This window comes from Ptychodera flava (assembly GCF_041260155.1).
Source record: "Ptychodera flava strain L36383 chromosome 3 unlocalized genomic scaffold, AS_Pfla_20210202 Scaffold_25__1_contigs__length_14229661_pilon, whole genome shotgun sequence".
Taxonomy (NCBI): Eukaryota; Metazoa; Hemichordata; class Enteropneusta; family Ptychoderidae; genus Ptychodera; species Ptychodera flava.
Genome location: NW_027248279.1, coordinates 3,552,713 through 3,572,412, shown reverse-complemented (window position 1 = coordinate 3,572,412; position 19,700 = coordinate 3,552,713). Strand labels below are relative to the sequence as shown.

Genomic DNA, 19,700 nt, shown 5'->3' with positions numbered 1-19,700 from the left:
TGATTTTTGGTATATAGGGATAACTGAGCAATACAATTTTTTTGACAAAATGTCACGTGACCTCGGTGACCTTTGACCTCAAATATACATATTTGTCCATAACTCAGTAACCACAAGTGCTACAGCCTTCATGTATGGTATGATGGGAGACCTTATGACGCCACATATTGTACCTCATTAATTATGTGCATATCTAATTTTGAGCGAGCCAATAGAGCTAGAGGTCTGATTTTTGGTATATAGGGATAACTTACTTAGCAATACAATTTTTTGACAAAATGTCACGTGACCTCGGTGACCTTTGACCTCAAATATACATATTTGTCCATAACTCAGTAACCACAAGTGCTCTAGCCTTCATGTATGGTATGATGGGACACCTTATGACGCCACATATTGTACCTCATTAATTATGCACATATCTAATTTTGAGCGAGCCAATAGAGCTAGAGGTCTGATTTTGGTATATAGGGATAACTTAGCAAAACAATTTTTTTTGACAAAATGTCACGTGACCTCGGTGACCTTTGACCTCAAATATACATATTTTTCCATAACTCAGTAACCACAAGTGCTACACCCTTCATGTTTGGTATGATTGGACACCTTATGACGCCACATACTGTACCTCAATAATTATGCGCATATCTCATTCTGAGCGAGCCAATAGAGCTGGATGTCTGATTTTTGGTATATAGGGATAACTATAGGAGAGAAATTTTTTGACCAAATGTCATGTGACCTCGATGACCTTTTACCTAAAATATGTTTATGTCAATAAATAAGTAACCACAAGTGCTATGTCCTTTGTATTTAGTAGGATGGGAGACCTTATGACAACACACGCTTTACCTCATTAATTATGTACACATCTAATTCTGGGCAAGCGAATAGAGCTAGAGATCTGATTTTTTGGCATATAGGGATTAATTAGCAATATAATTTTTTTTTCAAAATGTCATGTGACCTCGATGACCTTTGACCTTGATTATACATATATATGCATATTTCAGTAACCACAAGTTCTATACCCTCCAATTTTGATAGGATATTAGACCTTAAGATGTCACATCTTGTACCTCATTTATAATGCGCATATGTATTTCTTGGCTGGCCAATACTGCTAGAGGTCTTATCTTTTTTCCCGATTTAGAACCATAACTTAGACATGCCTCATGTGTTTCAAATTGGGAACAACAACATAGACCTATGTGCCCATAGATCTCAACATATACACCCCAGTGATACTTCTTAATGACCACATTTTCCTGCCCCATCAAGACTAATACTCCTATTACAAGTGGGGACTATGTCATTGTAAATGACTTGTTGAGTTAATGGTTGTATCACAGTATTCGATATATCCAATTCTGTATTTTTTCCATTTTATATTCTGAATAATTACATTAAACATATTTCACTGTCTCCAGTACATTCCATTTAAGTATTTTCACTTCATGCACTTTATCCCTTTCACACATGTTCAAATATCTGACCAGAGAACAAACACTAAATAGTCCAGGATGGGAGCTAAGTGTCATTGACGCTATTTTTTATAATGATTCTGTTCCTTTCCATCATCAAACATCAACAAGTATAAAATTAGCCCTAATCACTTAAATGAGAATTATTACTTTCCGGTTTTGTAATATGTAACGAAATAAATAAGTTGATTTGTTTTGATTGTTTTTGATCCTTTCCACGTATTGGTATTTTTTCCTGGTTGAAAGTTACTAATATCCTTTAATAGTCCTTAGTCTCTACAATCTCTGAAAAGAATGAAACGATTGATTTATAAAGAAACTTTATTGCGACACACTTCAGTCATTTTCATAACTCTGAAGTTCAAAATTCAGTGTGCTGTACTCGTATCTTGGCAGTGTTGAACTCTTCTGTTGTAGTATCTGCAATCGAAACTAGTACTTCACATAGAATAATTAAAAGCATTTCATCAACAGTTTTCAAATTCCACTTACTTTCAATTTGAATGTTTCCAACAACCAAAAAGTATTGTGGATCATGGTAAGATTAAAACCTCACATATTCTAAAGGTACAGTAATATCTAATTATATAATTGGAGGCGTTAATAAAAAACAAGAAATGTTTAGGAAATTATGAAAATGTAAATCAGAGCTGTTGAAAATTATTTAATTTTCAGGGTGTTGCCAAATCATGTGTGTATATAAGTATGTCTGGTTCTGAGACGAGCTGTATTGGCATACCGAAGGAATTTGTTGATAACTAAAAATTTAATTAAAAGAATGGTTGCCATGGAAACACTTGGTATAGGTTATTTTCAATAAAGTAGATATTCCTTCATCAAAATTTTGCTATGAACTTCATGAATTTTCAAAAATTTCCTAATTTTCGTAGCCGGTGGTTAACCAACAAAAGTACATTCATGCAGGCTCTCGATCTCAGGGCCAGTGGCGACTCATTCAAAGCGAGAAATTTGCATAAATGGTTTTCTGTCACTCACTTTTTATCATTTAGAGTAGTTTTGTTGCTGAATGTTCATTGGTGCTCATAACAAAGGGTTTTCTAGAGATAAAAACCCAGAAAAGATGGTTTGACACTATAAAATACTTGCTCAGACATTGCGTATACATTTGTACATGGTAACTTTTCATATTTCATCATCCGATGTGAATGTCATTTTTTGTACAAAGTGACATTTTTGGTCAAATTACAGTGATCTGGAAGTAAGTTTACCATATTTATATTGAAACTTGTTGAAAAATTGTTTTTTCTTTGCTGATATGCTTTGGTTGTACTTTTTAAACATCAATGCTCTTGAGTAGACTTTACCAAACATAGCTAATTTTCATATTTTACCCTATGTTTTGGTGGCCCGCAAAGGCACAATTTTGCAGTAAAGTCAAACTTAACACTACATTTCTGACTATCTAATTACATTTCCTGCATGAACTTTCCCTTTTTTTAATTACACTTCAGTAGCACTGCATATAGATTAAGAATGCTTTGTAGAGGTCAGGGGTCACCGACATGAGCGTGCACCACTGATCGTGTTGCTCCGAAATACCCAGTAAAATATACAGCACAACCAGTATTATCCAGAACAGTTTTACCACTAAAGGACATATAAAAGTAGCAAGCATCGACTGAAGGAGTGAAAACCATGCCACCGAAAGGAAATCAGGTAAAGAGAGCACAAAGACAACTCAACAGAAGACTCTCAACTTCAACAGCCATGCCACTGCCAGAGCACGTGACCACCAACAGGATAATTCGGATCGGACGGAGGACGAAGAGCAGTCGAGAACAACCGACAAGATGCACGACCACAGCAAAGGTGAATTCGAACAGTTCGTCAAGGCCACCCTCCAAAGGATGGAAGAAAAGATAGATAAAGTCGCAAATGAACAGAAACACTTCAGAGAAAGACTTGTAAGTATCGAGGAAAAACAAGATAACTTTGAAAAGTCATTAGAGCACTCGGCCAAGGACATCGACGAATTGAAGAACGACCACGTGGTCACAGAGAAACGCATCAACGATCTCGAACTCATTATCCAGGCTCTTGACTCCAAGCTAAAAACAACCACTGAAGAAAATATCCGTTTGCAGAGGTACTCCAGAAGTTTCAATCTCCGCTTTGGAGGGATACAAGAGAGAGAGGGAGAGAACTGTACACAAATATTAGCAGATCTACTTGAAGATAAACTTGGATTCGAAAACGCCACCGCCATGTTGGAAAACGCACACCGAGCGCGCACAGGAAAGGCAACAGCAAACAGTAGGAGAGGTGCTGGTCAACCGAGCCACATCATCGTAAAGTTCATGAAGCGCCCAGAGCGACTGAAGGTGTTGATGAAAGCAAGACGTGCACTCGAAGGATCAGGCATTTTTGTCACGGAGGATCTGTGCCCCTCTGACTACAAGCGAAAGTGTGAACTAGGAGAAGTGATGAAAAAAGCCTATGAACAAGGTAAAAGGCCAAGATTCGTAAACGGCAAACTCTATATCAACGGTCAGCAATACGATTGAACTACAGCGCCGCGGAGCAGAAATGTAGAACTGACTGTTTGCATCTGATTTACAACATGAACTGAATAGTTTGCGCCAGAACATGAAAGTGATACTTCAGGAAAGTATTGCGTAGTTTGTGTAGTTTACACTGTAGCTGCTCAACAGATTATGTAACTTTGAAAAGAATGTGTGGAAACCCAACTGTTGTTAACGCTTTCGGTTTCCTATTTATTTGCTCGTCTTTCGATCGACGCCGTCCGGTCGAATACAACCTTTAAAACGATGCACGCAGATTTTCTAATCGAGGTTAAACTGTTATTGAAAGAGTTTCTTATTATTGCTGTTTTTTACAAAATTTTACTATTGTAATGATGATCAGGGTAGGAGCCTGTGTCTGAGACATGGTATATAGACCCAAAGGTGTTTATGGGTCACGTCTGTGGTACCATCAACCACAGACACTTTGTGTTGTTTTTCTAATGTAGTTTTGTCAGGTATTTATCTGATTTATGTTTGTCCGTTTAGTCCTGTTTTGTGTTTGTTCTGTTTTTATGACAAAAAAGGAGTTATGAATACTAAAATCTGGGAAAACATGAAAGAAACAAAACTAGATTTGGTATGTCTAAAATCAAAGTAATATCATTGAATGCTAGGGGCCTCGGTGGGTACAAAAAACGGAAAAGGTATTTAAATGGGTGAGAGACAGTAATGCCAACATAATAATGTTTCAAGAAACCCATAGCACATGTAAAACTGTGAAACGCTGGTCCAGTCAATTGCGGGGACATATGGAGTTCTCACATGGTACAAATCTCAGCAGGGAGTTATTACGATCTTTAGGAATATTAATTTTGATATACATAAACTTTATTCAGACCCAGAGGGGAGATTTCTTATTATCGATGCTGTTATAGATGAAAAACACCACATACTGATTAATTCTTACGCACCTAATGACCAGACAAGTCACATTGCCTTCTTGGGTGCACTTTTCACACAACTAAAGGATTTTATTACAGATCCAGAGAGTGTTATCATTTGGGGAGGGGACCATAATCTTGTACGAGATATCAATCTTGACAGATATGGAGGGAATCCCACTCCCTGGAATGATTCAATGAAAGCATTGGAGGAAATCCTAGAGGCATTTGATTTGATTGACATTTGGAGAGTTTTAAACCCCACAAAAAAGCCTACACATGGAAACGTTTCAACCCTACTCTAGTTCAGAGTAGACTAGATTATTTTCTTATTAATGATAGCTTGCAATCAGTGATAAGTAATGCCACAATTGAGCCCTGTGTTTTCTCGGACCATTCAGCCATTGTGTTGACATTACAAAGGAAGAAATCCAAAGAGGTCCATCTTACTGGAAATTCAATAATAGCTTGCTGAGAGATGCAGACTACATAAAACTAATAGAAGAGAATTTTCCTCAGTGGGTGAATGATCAAGAAATCGTTGACCTGGGAACAAAGTGGGATTGGGTTAAATTTAAAATTAAGAAATGACTATGAAGTTTAGCAAAAAGAAAGCAAGAGAAAGAAAGCAAAAATCTTTCATCTTGAACAAAAATTGAAAAAGCTGGCAGAAACCTTGGCAACAAACCCCACTGATGATACTACTGATCAATATCAAAGCACACAGGATGACCTCCAGACTGAGTTGGATCATATTATTGAAGGGTGCATAATTAGATCCCAATGTAACTGGTATGAGTATGGGGAAAAAAGTAACAAATACTTCCTAGGGTTGGAGAGGGCACATGGAAAAAATCTGAAATAAATAAGTTGTTTTCCATGGAAGATGATACACCTCTGAACGATATTAAAACCATAAACAGTGAAATGTTGTTTTTATAAAGAATTATACACATCTAGATCGCAGACTGGTGACCCCACTGCTACTGCAGAAATTGAGGATCTGTTTCTAAACAATCCAAATATTCCAAAACTTTCTCAGGAAGAGTCTGATCTTTGTGAAGGTTTGATTACTTTAGATGAAGCATGGATAGCTTTGAAAGAAATGCCCAACAATAAAACGCCAGGCAATGATGGTCTCACGGCAGACTTTTATAGACAATTTTGGCCTCTACTTGCAATCACTTAGTGAATGCCTTAAATGACAGTTATCAAAAAGGGGAATTCTCTACATCACAAAGACAAGGAGTGATCATTCTCTTGGAGAAAAAAGGAAAAGATCGTAGATATATAAAAAATTGGAGGCCAGTGTCATTACTCAATGCAGACTATAAAATTGCTACAAAATGTTTGGCTAAAAGATTACATAAAGTGTTACCAAAAATAATTCACGAGACACAGTCTGCATTTGTTAAAAATAGATACATTGGGGATGTGATAAGACTGGTTGAAAGTATTATGACATATACAGATGAGAGGAAACTACCCGGACTTCTACTAACTATAGATTTCGAGAAAGCATTTGATAGTCTGGAATGGAAATTTTTGATAAATTCATTGAAGTCTTTTAATTTTGGAGAAAGTTTCATAAAATGGATAAAATCACTGTACAGAAACATCTCCAGTTGTGTAATGAATAGAGGTACATCTACTGGGTACTTCTCATTGGGCAGAGGTGTCAGACAAGGAGACTGTATTTCTCCGGCTCTCTTTATTCTGAGTTCGGAATTGTTTTTGATTTCAATTCGTAACAATAACAATATCAGAGGTATAAATATAAATAATCAACAGATAAAAAATGCTACATTCGCAGATGACTTGACATGTTTCTTGCATGACATAAAATCTGCAAAACATCTCTTTGGTCTTCTTGAAAAATTCCATAAAGTTTCTGGTCTGAAGATCAACTATGATAAGTCTGAAGCCATGTGGCTAGGTACTATGAAAAAATCGAAGAAAACTCCCCTCCGGGTAAAATGGCCAAAAGGCCCTATAAAAATTGTTGGTGTTTATGTATCACACGACCATGAGATAGCTGGCAAGCTGAATACTGTTGGACCAATAGAAAAACTACAAACTACCTTAAACATGTGGAAAACTAGAGATCTCACCTTACTGGGTAAAATTCAGATAATTAAATCATTAGCCCTGTCCCAAATTCAATATATTATGAGTATGACTATGGTTCCTAAAAACAAACTAAAAGAATTAACAAAATGTTATTTCAATTTCTATGGAAAGGTCCAGATAAGGTTGCCAGGTACACAATGGTAGGAAATGTAGAAAATTTTACACAATATCCTGTATACGAATGCTAGACTGAGTAAAATGAACATACCCACAGTTGATAATGCTCTTTGTTCTTTCTGCAAGAACAAAGAAGAAACTTTACTCCATATTTTACATGATTGTCAACATGTGCAACTATTTTGGGAAGCATTTTTCATGTTATGGGGACAAAAGTTAAAATTGAGAGTAAGACCAAAATATGGCAGATCATACTAGGTGATCCCAAACTTTCTAGTATTGTGAATTTCCTACTGCTTATTGGTAAAAGGTACATTTATATTTGTCGTTGTAAAAAGACCTTGCCTAACTTTACAGCATACAAAAGATTTGTGAACTCTATACAAAAAACTGAGTATCACATTGCCTTGAGAAAAGACAAAATTTTTGCCCATAATAAAAAGTGGAGAATTACAGTACTAATATCCACCAAGACCCTAGCACAACAGACTTACACAATAATGATGTATGATCACTACTTTATTGATTTCTGTATTGTCTTTTTTTTTCTCAGATTTAATGAGACATGTATTTGAAAATTTTTGATAACTCCAATAAAAACGTTAAAAAAAAAAAAAAAAAAAAAAAAAAAGAATGCTTTGTAAGTTCACCAATTATTTTGCATCAGAATGACTGTAAATCTGCCAAAATTTGTATTTTTCAGTCATTTTATAAATTTTCCGTGATGCAGAATTGGACAAACTGCCATATTTGCATATGTTTACATCAAAAAGTAAATTTCCTTTGGTCAAAGATTAAATTATTTTGTAAAAAGAATTTACTTTTAAATACTTTTAGCATCACATTTGTTACAGAGTCATGTATTTCAGGGAAAACAAGCCTATTAAAATCTATGATTTCATCAATTTTAACTTTTTTCCAATACTATGACCTTCGGCCGCGAGGTTTTACATACACAAAAATCTTCATAACTTTTGAATGACTGAACCGATTTTGACCAATAAAAAGTATTTTTCATCATTTCCAAAGCACTCTTTGGAAAATGCATCAAAAAAGCAATTTAGTGATTTTAAAATTTCGCTTGGAATACCTACTTATAAATTTTGTGTATGCGCATACAAAGATTTACATTATTTGTACTTAATATAAATAACAGTCACAACATTGTCACAATGTTGTGGTCTCTCGTTTTTTTATGAAAAATACAGATGTACACATAGTGCATACATGTAATGCACAGTTATGCATTAGTTTATACAGAATCAGTTTAATGTATGTTTTCATGCTCTCACATGGAGACTGGCTACAGTACTCTAACTAATGTAATAAGTTTGATTACGCTGCTCTATATTACTATTTACATTTGCTACATCAAAAATATTGACAAGTACATAACATACATTTGTAATACACTGGTGAATTGTTGAGATTCAACGAAACACAACTAATATGACATCTTAGCTTCTCTGCATGAACAACATATACTCTCCTCTGCATACGATAACTTCCCTTGACGTATTGTTGCATGACAAACAGACAAATTTCTATTCAGCACAAGGTCTTCTTTACAACAGGTGAATTATTTCCTTAGGGCCTATTTATAATTCTGGGCTCTTCTCCTACACGAAATAGCTCCGTCAGTATCGTGTACATATCGCATAATTTATTGGTTGTGGTATGGCTCTTTGGATATAGATTAAGGGACTTAAAAATATGATCATATTGACGTATTACTAGCGTCGACACCCATCTTCTAACTGTAATACTGTCAATAATGTCATACAGTCTTCCTGTGATGACACTAATTGCATTGAAAATGGTGTATATTCGACAATCATAACCATTTGCCTGTATATTATACATTAGACACAAAGCCCTCCCCCTTGGTGCTATAACATAACTCCCTTAACCCTGACGACGATAACTTATTTTTTGCATATTATTATCAAAGTGTTCTCTACTAACACTGAGAATATCATGTCCCTCTTTGTGGCGTCAGTGAAAGTTGTAAGCCCAATTTTTAGTATGGTGGTGGTGCCTGTATATTATACATTATACACAAAGCCCTCCCCCTTCGCCCTATAACATCAGTCCCTTAAGGCTGACTATAATATTTATTTTTTGCATCTTTTTATCAAAGTGTTCTCTACTGACACTGAGAATATCAGTTAAAGTTATAAGCCATATCTTCAGTATGGTGGGGGTGCCTGTATATTATATATTGTACACAGAGCCCCCTCCCCCCTTCGTCTTATAACACCAGTCCCTTAAGCCTGAGGACAATATTTCCTTTTTGTATATTATTATCAAAGTGTTTTCTACTGACACTGAGAATATCATGTCCCCTTCGTGGCATCAGTTACAGTTATAAGCCATGTCTTCAGTATGGTGGAGGTGCCTGTATATTATACATTGTACACAGAACCCCTTCCCCCTTCGTCTTATAACATCATTCCCTTAAGCCTGAGGACAATATTTCTTTTTTTTGTATATTATTATCAAAGTGTACCCTACTGACACTGAGAATACCATGTCCCCCTATGTGGCATCAGTGAAAGTTGTTAGCCCAATTTTAAGTATGGTGGTGGTGCCTGTATATTACACATTATAAACAAAGCCCTCCCCTTCATCTTATAACACCAGTCCCTTAAGCCTGAGGACAATATTTCTTTTTTGTATATTATTATCAAAATGTTCTCTACTGACACTGAGAATATCATGTCCCCTTTTGTGGCATCAGTGAAAGTTGTAAGCCCAATTTTAAGTATGGTGGTGGTGCCTGTATTTTACACATTGAAAGATATTCGGATATCTGAACCTCAACATTGGTTACGCAGCTCGAAAGTTATCCTCCGAAACAGGACAGGAACATTGGTCAAAGCCGGATTTCGTATGGTATATAGATATGGAAACACGCGGCTCATTGTTAGAAAGCATGCAAGATGCTCCCTAGCTTGGTCCTTGGACCGTCAATTGTCTAACAATCACAGGATTCAGTCACGTGTGTCTTCAAATTTTGATACATTCTACCAATCATCAAGCACGGAACACATAAAAAACAATGGTCGCGGCTACGGGTTCAAGAATGTTCACAGGAAAACATCACAGATTTGTCGCAGAATTGTTATGACTAGCTTTATGGAGAATATGGGCGATCTGCGTATGGTCGCGTATTGACAAGTGTACGCCAAGATAAAATATGATGTCTGAAAGTTTAGTTTTGTTTTATTCAACTGAGTCACCAACTTTGTTATCGCCTAAACATCCTCGGGTTTGTTTTTTTCGGGCAGACTGCAACATGAATATCTTCCCAATGCATAGAGTACGGTCGTTCATGCAATCATAGACCCATGTGCTTGGCAAATGGGCCAAGTTTTTGTCCGCTTACATAGCTCCATTTCAAAGGAGAAGGTGAATCCCTTCAAAAGGCAAAAAAGGCTTAATACCTGAAGTCACAGTTCCAGAAACAAAATCCGAAGACAAATAGACATTATGGAGAGGAAGAGGAATGTAGTCATGACAATCTACGCATTAATGAGAACTTTACAACCTGAAAATAACTTTTCAGAAAATGGTAGGGTATCTGCCAACAAAAGATACTCGGACGTCCCGGTATCTCTGAAAATTTTGACAGGGGTAGCGGAAGACAAATTACTTGAAAGTGATATGAAACCATCGTGAATAAATGGTTTTAAAATACCCATAATGCAATTTTGAGAAGAATTGACTTTGACCTCATTAATTGGCGATAAGAGGGGTTTAACCTCAGAAAATGTGTTACACACATCATTAGACCCTAATTGAGATTATGAAGAAAAATCTGGTGGGCTTAGATCAACTTTGACCACTATGACCTTCACGTTTTCTTTTCAATTTCAAACAATCTGACATTAAATGGCCATCTTTCTTACAATAATTACAAGAAAGTGTACAAAATTGTTTGTCAGAAAGAGATTGAGACTTGGGATCTGATGATGTGGGAGTGTTAGTTGAATTCTGTAAACTGTTGTCATTTGATTTTCTACTCTCCTTAGAAATTCTTAGATGAGATTGAGGAGTTAAATTCCCCTGCATTGTTTCGGTATGAAAGGGACTGGGATGGTTTGCTGACAAATGAGGTTCTATGGGTCAATGAATCATCAGCCAAACGTGCAGCAACCTCCGATGTATCAGCCTTTTGTTCATTGATAAATGTCTTGATGATACTCCGAATGCACCTTTTAAATTCCTCAATTAATATGAGTTGACGTAATTTTCCATGATCCTTACAGATTTTCTCAGAAGAACACCAACGATCAAACAGTTGTTCTTTTGAGCAAATTCAACTTAATGCTGAATGATGACACAGAGACAAGTAATGCCGTTAAAGGTCGAGGGAATCTAGGTATGACAAGCAGGCGTCTTAGCCTCGGTCTCCCTCATGATGAAACCCTGCTTTCAGGTAGCATCATGAGGTGATGGCGTGTTACCTGAGTATACCTGCCGAACACAGAAGCCCCACAAGCAGCGTCATGGCAACCAAGACCCCATGATGGGAGACATGTTTGATTGACTCCCTCATGGTGTAGGCGCTGGTGCTTGAGTGGGACACGTGTGCTCTGGTCAGCATATCCCCCAAATTAAGAATGGCAGAGAAGGCAAGGCAAGTACACCGAGACGTAGAGGTGGGAGTGACTGAAAGTCACAAGTGTTGCAGACACTGCAAAAGGTGGAATTGACTGAACGATTGTCAGATGATAAAACAAGTACTGGCAGAGAATTTTACTTGGCAGGATCAATGTCATGCAATACGGCTAGTTTTCATAATGAGTGGGTATAATGAAATACAAATCAGAGAAAAAATGGTCGAAACGGAAATGTCTGTGGTCTAGTGTTCCAGGATCAGAGCACAAGTTCATGAGTCCTTGTAACGTGTAAAGCACAAAAATAAAAGTATGTGAAACCTGGTCAGTATATGACTACTAGCAATAAAAAGGAGAAAGTCTGGGAGTGCGGCAATGACAAAGTGGGTTTGAGTTCAATGAATGAGTCCGTTAGCACATGGTAAGGATTTTTGGTACTGCGTGGATAATGTCTTCTGGTGTGCGGATTTAAACTTGGTATGCGTCACTTCGCCAACGGCCGAGGGTTTTGATTAGCCAGTCTGGAAGATTTGCATCGGCGGCGGTCGTGGCAGTGCCAGAACGGAAGCTGTGGGTGGAGTATTGGTTAGCGTTACGTATCCCAGCTCGTCGTAGGAGGCAGCGGATGACACTTGTCAGGGTTTGTCGTGTCAGGTAGGTGCCATCAGTGAAAGTGAACAGTGGTTTGCGTGGGCTTGGTTGTCTCCATGCTGCGAGGTAGTTGCGATATGCCCTTACGGCACAGATGGATGATCCTGATGGGGCGATGCTGATCTGCTGACCACGCCGGTAGGGATCGTTTTTTTGTGGCCTTTATATTGATGTTGACGACTAGGGAGCACGTAACATCGGATGGCATTAGCGTGCGGTTGACATCGTAAGTTGTATTGGTGGGAGACGCAAATTCACTGATTCGTAGAAATCCGAAGAAGGCGATGGTGAAGGCTGACCATAGCATTAAGGTGTCTTGTTTGTTGTATTCGCGGGATGTCCGTAGGGCGTGTTTTAGAGTCCGCATGATATCAATGGTGATGGGGAGTCTTCGTCGAGACTGGTCGCCTAGCTGTCGTTTGATACCTTGGAGAGCTCCATGTAATAAAGGTTTGTCCGTTAGTTCTCCGTAGCCCGCTTCGGTATTCATTCGTAATACCGCACCCAGGTACAGCTTTATGGTCTTGTACGCTAATGATTGCGTTGCCAAATTGTTTATCTGGGTGGTTGTGGAGTTCCCTGGCGAAGGCCTCAGTTCTGAGAGGTGTTGTTGGAAATGTTGTTTTGATACTTGTCTTGGGTTTTGATCAGCTGGTCAAAAGGGCTGTGGTGTTGGTTGTTAGTTGGTACGAAAGGGCTGTCGAGATTGGTGCTGTTGTTGTGGTTGGGCTTGATGGTAGGTGGCGATGTGGTCGTTTGCATGGTAGATGCTGCAGGCATGGATTCTACCTCTGGAGCAAGGTGTTCTGCAAATGCCGCGGTTGTAGTCCTTACAAATCTGGTTGTAGACTCTCTCGTAAGCTGCACCGTCGTGTGGTTGTGAGTTGGTTGGTTTGGAAGATAGTTGACGTTTAGATGCTAGAGGGCAGTCAGGTCTGGTATGGCCTCTGTTGTTGCATTCGTAGCAAAGTGGCAGTAATAAATGGGGATTTCGTTGGAAGAAGGTATAGTCGTGCGCTGGGTCTGGGCTGCTCCAGCTTCTAAGGTCGGGGTACCTGGAAGCGTCTAGCCGAAATGCCTTGTCATATGAGAGCCACGCCTCTGGTTTGTAGGAGTCTGACTTCATACCAATGAAGCGCATGTAATTGATCAGATGGATTGCTTCCTCAGGAAAAAAGTACGCTCGGTAAGCATTGATCAAAAGTCCTGAATGTAGCTAACCAGCTGCTGAGAGTGTTTATGGACTTCCGGGTTGGCTGTGATACAACGGTGGCAAGGAGGGATTCTCTAGATCCAGTGATATACATGTGTTGATAGATTTGAGTGAATTTGGTCGTAGGTTATCAGGGTGAAGGTCTGAGAGTTTGATGTACTTACCTCGATTGGATAGGCTTGCTAGCATATGTTGCTCAATGTAGGGGAGGTGCCGGTCTGGTGGAGGAACGTTAGGAGGCACTTGGATGCGACTTTGAGAAACGCCGTGCTGTGCACTCGTGTGTTGCGCCATGTTTGATGGAGGAGCCATGTTTGGTCGAATGGATCCGGAAGTGTGTGCGCCCTCTGTAGCCGGATGTGGTACGGTGATAGGGTTTAAGTTCGTAGCTGCGGTAAAGCAGGGCATGTTATTTGTGAGCGGAGTTTCTGTGATAGGACTAAGAAACTGCTGTGTTTGATCAGAGCTTTCGGGAACGGTGGACGCCGGTGATAGTGCTCTGGCTGACGGTCTGTAATGAGAGGTGGATTTGGCCGGACCAGTCTGTTCGGCGTGGTCGGTAACCTGTATGGCGTCGGGATCTGTGGATCGTAATCGGGATACTATAGCTTTGATGTCTGCTGTGGTGATTGTGCGCTGAGCAGCGGAGCTGGCTGGAGCCGATGTTTTCTGGGACCGACCCCTGGTGCTTGCCATGGTTCTACCACTGCGACCTCTTTGGGCTGAGGTGTTCGTGACACAGTTTTGGAGACGGGCTGGTCTGTGGGCAGATCTCTTTGGTCGTGCTGGAGGCATCTTGGTCGCGACGTGAATCTGGACTGAATCGAACGTACCGGAAGATCGAGAAAGCGTAGCGATGTGCTCTGTGGCAGCAAGCAGTGGTGGATTGAAATAGGAGGGCGAGTGAGCTGAATATAAAGCTGAAGGGGTAGTGAAAGTCAGAGGTCAAGGCATGTGCGAAATATAAACAGAGGTAAGGGAAGACAAAGGCATAAGCTGCAAGGGGGACGAGAACTAAAAGTCAGAGGTCATATGAACACGAGGGGAAGGCATGAGTGGAAGGTGACAGAGCTGAGGGACATAAAGGGTAAGCATGGGATAAGGCAAAGCACTGGGAGAGAAGGAATGGAAAGGCTTATAGTGCCTGGGAAGCGTGGAGGTCAGAGGTCAAGGCGTGAACAGACTACATTCAGAGATAAGGGAACAAAGGCATGTGCCACAAAGGAGAGAAAAATAAAAGTCAGAGGTCAAGAAAATGAGAGGAGTGAGCCTGTGGAAAAGCAAACGGTTAGGGACAGAGCCGAGCAGATAGGCAGGCGTAGAAAGGTAAGAGGCATGGTCATCTTGGCATTAACCTTGATTATGGTATTATACCATAATCAGACACATAAGTATGGTCGTTTGCTTTCTCACAATCACTGAATTTCTGCCGGTAACAGGCCTAGGTAGAAATATTAGCAAAGCGTACGGTCCATATCGTCAGGATGGAATTCTAGATAGCTAAGCTACGAAGTCCCACCTATGAGATGTAAAACACAGATAGTTGATGACAAAATCTAGGTTGTCAAGACGCAATTTTGACGATTTTTCCCGTCATACATGCCGTTTCAACATGGCGGCCTAGGATAACGTCGATGCGAAGGCAGCAGTCGTGGTAAGTTTTTACCGTTATTTTTAGTTTTGAAGTGAGAAATCGTGAAAAAATGTATCGCCTTCCGGGTCAAATATCATGGAAAATGCCCTCGTGAAGTATTTTTGTCGAACGTTTGGTATTTTTAGATAAGATAGATGTTAATTGCGGACTGCTGTGGGTCTGCTAAGCTGATCTGTGCGATATCCATAGAAAACCACGTGCGTATCAGTACAAGTATGGTACACGGTATGGTGCAGTGCAGTGCAATTTAAGATCTCAACTCGTGACTTGGTCGTATACAACATGCGACTTCTACCATCTGATCTTTGAGATTACCGTATGTGCAGGGTCTAGCTTATTAAATGGTACTCATGCAAAGTTTGCTCTATTTCCTATTAGTATTTGCAAAATCGCACAGATCTGCTGGTAGACCCACAGCAGTCCGCAATTAACATCTATCTTCTCTAAAAATACCAAACGTTCGACAAAAATACTTCACGAGGGCATTTTCCATGATATTTGACCCGGAAGGCGATACATTTTTTTACGATTTCTCACTTCAAAACTAAAAATAACGGTAAAAACTTACCACGACTGCTGCCTTCGCATCGACGTTATCTTAGGCCGCCATGTTGAAACGGCATGTATGACGGAAAAATCGTCAAAATTGCGTCTTGACAACCTAGATTTTGTCATCAACTATCTGTGTTTTACATCTCATAGGTGGGACTTCGTAGCTTAGCTATCTAGAATTCCATCCTGACGATATGGACCGTACGCTTTGCTAATATTTCTTACCTAGGCCTGGGTAAGCTTCAGGCACCAACTAATAGCCCTTGAGTAATAATTCCTTCACAGAATCATAATCTGAAGCCAGCTCTACTGACAAGTGAATGAAGCAAAGAATTTCCCTGACTGCCCAAGCTCTAAATGTATCATTTCTACCTGTAATTGACACTCTTGTAATTTTAATTCTTTTTCTCTTTGTCTTTCTTCCATTTGTAATTTTTCGTGTCTTTCTGTTATTTGTAATTGTAGTTCTTAAGCTCCAAATTTGCCTGTATTTCTAGTTTTGTGAGTTGAAAGGTAGACTCAGGCTCATAATCTTTCAAGGTGGATTCCTCAAATTGGCCAGTGCAATGAGGTTGTCTTTTCTGAGGGAATAAATGCGTCCTGATCAAGGTCCTCCATAAATTTGTCTGGTTTATTTTCCACCATGATTAAATTTTGCTGAGTTCACAATATAGAGTAGTTTGGAAAAGGCTGGCAAAATGTTGTCAACCGGCTCAAAATGCTAGTCTCCCGGACAAGCCCCCAATTTTTTTTTACGTGAGAGAAAACGAACAAAAAGTGAACTCAGCAGTTTCCATATAAAACAACACTTTTACAGTTTGTAGTCTGTCCCTTAACTTGGCGATTAGTTTAGTTTATTTTTGTAATAATTTCATACAGGCGACTTATTGCAGCTGGGACAGCAAAGCTCCAGTGTCAGAGTTGTATCAGTAAGTCAGATGAATGAACAGTCCTTTGGCTTGCAGGCTTGACGTTGCACAAAGTCCCCAGTATAAATCCAGCGTGGAATTTCTGACTGCAAGCTGTGCCGGTCCCCTATTTATACTCATGTGGTTATATAAGAGCATATAAGAACAATCTAGAACTTTTATTGACATGCTAATTACTGCTCTAAAATTATCTCTCTCACACAACTAATTAAATTTCAAGAACATTCCAAACATGACTAATTGAATTCAAGGTTGTGAGGTCATGAAGGACAGTGACCTTGAGAATGTTCTAGACTAATTAAACTCAGCTCATGAGTGTGGGGGAAATAACTACATAACAGTATCATCATATCATCAAAATCAAATGTGAGCAAATGGTCATTGATGCTATTTGTTTTTTTGGTTTACTCTGGACCCATTCTTTGTGTCTGTAGCAGGTCATTTTATCAAGTTAATGTTTGCTTCGAATGTAATGTGAAGAAAATGCTATGTTAATGAACGTAATGCATGTGTTACCATTTGATACTGTCTGCACATGTTGTCAGCATAATCCCAACTTATAAAGCTGTTCGGTCTCAGACGCTGAATTTCAAATGGTGTATGGTATTTCTCATTGATGTCTGTTTTTCTGCATTTAGGACTTAAAGTGACAATGATACCTCAATAATACAATAGAGAAATGCAAGTTGATAGCAACAAACCCCACCACAGTCAGGTAAAACTGTTTTTTGTACATTTTCCACCAATAACAAGCAGCATCATTAAAGTTAATTGTCATCACTAATTTGTTAACAATTTGATTTTTAGGGCATCCTTTGAAACCAATTGACTAAATATCAAATATATCAGAAGCTACAACACAAATAAAATGGAGAATTTTAGCAGATGACAAAAAGTAATTTGTATAAATAAATGGCAGTGCCAAAAGTACATGGAGGCATTTCTGAAAGAAAGATGAAAATTCTACACGTGTGTTTACAAAATATTCAACCATTGAGTTAAGTTTATTTCCCTGCTAGCTAAATGCCAACCCCATTTATGCTGTATGCTGTTAAGCAGCCTACTTCAGCGCCGCTAAAGCAGTATTTCAGCATCCAGTGAAATGAGCTCTCTTCCAATCGGAATATTACTTGTATATTGATGTATATTACAATGTTTTTTATGCAAAAGTGGATAACTAGTGTGATTTTATTGTTAAAAGAGAATTACATGATAGGATCTACTTACTTGCTTGCAGACAATTTCTTCTTATTAGTATTGCCAACACAATAATTGCCACAACTAAAATGCCACAGAATACCCCTATGATAATGTATTCAACTGGAACTTCTGAGATTGACTGTGGTACTGTGGAATTTAATATGGCATCAGAAAATATAATTATATAACATTAGCATTAAATGACATATAACATACACGGCACAGCAGAGTATCCATAAGCAATAAGCAATATATATATATATATATAATATATATATATATATATATATATATATATATATATATATTTCTTCTTATTAGTATTGCCAACACAATAATTGCCACAACTAAAATGCCACAGAATACCCCTATGATAATGTATTCAACTGGAACTTCTGAGATTGACTGTGGTACTGTGGAATTTAATAAGGCATCAGAAAATATAATTATATAACATTAGCATTAAATGACATATAACATACACGGCACAGCAGAGTATCCATAAGCAATATATATATATATATATATATATATATATATAATATATATATATATATATATATATATATATATATATATATATATATATATATATATATATATGTACTCGCAAGTTTTTAAGGTGTGAAATGCGTGTAACGTGTAATGGTACACGCGAGTGCGGTAGTGTCACACGCAGTAATTTTAACACGCACGTGTTTTATTGCCGAGGGAGATATACCCGCACGTCCAGTTGTGGTGCGCCACCAACGGTGGGAAACTAGGCTCGTAAACGTCAGTCCCTGTGTTCATTTGGTGCATGCAGTGTGGTTCTACATTTTGTGAACACTGAATTAAATACGGTATGCTTGTTTACATAAAAGTCGTAAAATACTCATCTTTGTCTGTTATTTTGTCTCAAAATTACACAGAACTCTTCCCGTAGCTTGAATTCTTACAATGGCCGATCGTCGGCAGTTTATATTCCGACCATGTAATACAAGGACAGTAAGTTATCAAAGTTTTCATATTCTTTCCTGGCGGGACTCAAAGTGAACACTGCATTAAATACTGTATGATTGTTTACATAAAAATCTCGTTAAAAACTCTTGTTTTGTCCGTTATTTTGCTCAAAATTACACAGATATCTCCTCCCGTAGTTTGAATTCTTATATTGTCCGATCGTCGGCAGTTTAGAATGCGACCTTGTAATACAACGACAGTACGGTATCAAAATTTACATATTGTTTCCCGTTGGCACTCATAATGAAAACAGAAAATAAATACTGTATGATTTTCAACATAAAAACCTCGTTAAATACTCATCTTTTGTCCTTTATTTTGCCTCAAAATTACACAGATATCTCTACCGTGGCTTGAATTCTTATATTGTCCGATCGTCGGCAGTTTAGAATCCGACCTTGTAAAGCAACCACAGTAAGTTATCAAAGTTTTCATATTCTTTCCTCGCGGGACTCAAGTGAACACTGCATTAAATACTGTATGATTGTCAACATAACAACCTCGTTAAAAACTCTTGTTTTGTCCGTTATTTTGTCTCAAAATTACACAGATATCTCCTCCCGTAGTTTGAATTCTTACATTGTCCGATCGTCGGCAGTTTAGAATGCGACCTTATAATACAACGACAGTACGGTATCAACATTTACATATTGTTTCCTCGCGGGACTCATAATGAAAATAGAAAAACAAATACAGCTTGATTGTCAACATAAAAATCT

At 38.4% G+C, this 19,700-nt stretch overlaps 1 long non-coding RNA gene across 1 annotated transcript in view; it reads right to left on the bottom strand.

Moving 5' to 3' along the window:
* LOC139125666 (uncharacterized) overlaps positions 1-18,128 on the bottom strand; it is a 91,996-nt gene extending 73,868 nt beyond the window's left edge. Inside the window, exon 1 of the long non-coding RNA XR_011550328.1 lies at positions 18,007-18,128. This is a non-coding gene — a long non-coding RNA (uncharacterized lncRNA). The remainder of the gene's footprint in view (positions 1-18,006) is intronic.
* Positions 18,129-19,700: the final 1,572 nt, after the last annotated feature.